The sequence below is a fragment of the Chiloscyllium plagiosum genome, unplaced genomic scaffold, assembly GCF_037043375.1.
Source record: "Chiloscyllium plagiosum isolate Xiang-an unplaced genomic scaffold, Cpla_swu_hap1 HiC_scaffold_21, whole genome shotgun sequence".
Classification (NCBI taxonomy): domain Eukaryota; kingdom Metazoa; phylum Chordata; class Chondrichthyes; order Orectolobiformes; family Hemiscylliidae; genus Chiloscyllium; species Chiloscyllium plagiosum.
Window position 1 is genome coordinate 82631022 of NW_028270159.1, and position 2425 is coordinate 82633446.

At 47.3% G+C, this 2425-nt stretch overlaps 1 non-coding gene across 1 annotated transcript; it reads right to left on the reverse strand.

Annotated features, from left to right (window-relative positions):
* Positions 1 to 874: 874 nt before the first annotated feature.
* trnas-acu (transfer RNA serine (anticodon ACU)) lies at positions 875 to 956 on the reverse strand. The gene has a single exon. It is a non-coding gene; the product is annotated as a tRNA-Ser (tRNA).
* Positions 957 to 2425: the final 1469 nt, after the last annotated feature.

A 2425-nucleotide genomic window follows, 5' to 3' on the forward strand; every position in this document is an offset into this window, starting at 1 on the left:
AGATCTAACCTTCCTAATCTGTCCTGCATGAAGTCCATATAGATCACATCTACTTCTCTGCCTTCATCAATCTTCTTTGTTACTTCTTCAAAAAACTCAATCAAGTTTGTGAGACACGATTTCCCACGAAAGGCATGTTGGGTATTAGTACGAAATGTCTGTTAATGACATGCATTTAAAGACACTTTAAATCATTTTTCATGTTTATGCTGCATTAATCTGTCGTTATTGATCCACAGTTTACGTTCGTTTCCTGCAGTTAACATGCTGACTTCTCCCGTTGTTCATTGTTCAATGTGATGCATCCAGTGTGTGCATAACGAGAGGGAGCTTGCTTCCCACATCTTGTGTTTATCTGTGTCTTACGTCCAGCTTTTATCAATGGCGAGAGCAAGGGGGATAGGGCGAGAACAATGTGTAAGTCTGTCTGTGCCCATGCACGGCACCCACATCGGTAATTCTCTACTGTGCATTCACAGCCAGTTTTCTGTGCCGCTACACCCACCCCCTGCACTTTTGAAATACCGCTATTATTTTGTGCTGTCTCTCTGCGCTCTTCCTCACAAGATGAATCACGTCCACCCAACTGCTCCAGATTTCATATGACAAAACACTCATTAAGAACCATTGCATTAAACATGCACTTCGCATCTATCGTTATTTGGTTTTCCTGGATCTCTTTCATACGATAAAAGTTCACAGCAACTTGACTTGGAAAAGAAAATCGCGTTACTTTTCATTATCCCATTTCAGTCTACATTTCCATGCAGTTAGACAACAGGCTCAAATTATTTTTGAGGTTTTATAATATCGTCGATGCATATAAACTGACCATTGGAGTTCCAATAAGACAGGTGTAATCATCCGAAAACAGCGACAAGAGTGGGATTCAAAGCCACACATGCAGAGCACAATGGATTAGTAGTCCATCGCCTTAACCTCTCGGCCACCCCGTCGCACAGGCATGCAAGTACGTAACCTAATCTCCCAGACCAACACAGCCTCATCATGTCTGGGGAATCTCCCATTCACAGTCTCCAATCCCATTGTCCATGAACCCCGCACTGCCTGATTCTACCTGCTTCCGAAGACCTGCTGTCTCAGCCTGCCCCTGTCAGACCCGACTCATCTCTTCCTACCTCAACACTTTCCTTTCTCCTCAGTCCAGGAAATCCTCGCCTACGTTTGTGACAACACCTATGCACTTCATATCCTCCAGGACTTTTATTTCCCGGGTCCACAACGCGTCATCTTCACCTTGGGCATCCAGTCCCTCTGCACATCCATCTGCCATGACGAAAGTCTCCAAGCCCCCTGTGTCTTCATCTCACCCCAGCCCAATTAGTACCCTTCCACACACACCCTTATCCACCTGGCTAAAATGTTCCTCACCCTCAACAACGTTTCGGTCCAATCTCCCCACTTCCTCCAACCCAAAGGGGTAGCCATGGGCACCCGCATGTGACCTACCTATGCCTGCCTGTTTGTTAGATATTTGGAATTGTCCGTCGTTTGCAGTTACACTGGCACCTCTCTCCACTTGTTCCTCCGCTACATTGATGAATTCATTGGCCCCACTTCCTGCTCCCACGAGGAGGTTGAACATTTCACAAACGTTACCAATACCTTTCACCCCGACGTCAAATTCACCTGGAATTCCTTGGCAACTTCCTTCCACTTGTTGGGCCTGTCCATCACCGTCTCCAGCGAATGACTAGTGACAGACATATACTACAAGCCCATCGACTCCCACAGCTACCAATTCTACACCTGCTCCCACGCCACCTCGTGTAAAAACGCCATTACTTATTCCCAATTCCTCCGCCTCCAAACACATCTTTTCCCAGGATGACCAACTCCACCTCAGAATGTCCCAGTTGGTCTCCTTCCCACGTGGTTCACCTTTCCCTCCACTTCATTTACCATCACCCTCAAATCCCACCCCTCCCGCAACAAGGACAGATTCCCATGGTCCTCAACTTCCACCCCACCAAACTCAGCATAAAACACATCAGACTCCACCACTTCTGCAATCTCCATACAGACCCCACTATCAGGTGTATATTTCCCTCCATACCCTTATCAGCATTCTGAAAAGGCCATTCCCTCCACGAGCACCTCGTCTGGTCTACAAACCCCAATAAACCCACACCCCACTACTGGCATCTTTCCCTGCCACCGCAGGAAGGGCAAAAGCAGCGCCCACACCACTCCACTTATCTCCATCTAAGGCCCCAAGGTATCCTTCCACATCAGTTAGAAATTCACCTGTACAAATTCCAATGTCATCTACTGCACCCGTTGAACCCAGTGTGGTCTCCTCTACATTAGCGAGACAGGACACCTTCTTGCAGATCATTTCAGAGAACATCTTTGGGACTCCGCACCCACCAACTTCACCATCCCGTGACTGAACACTTCAACT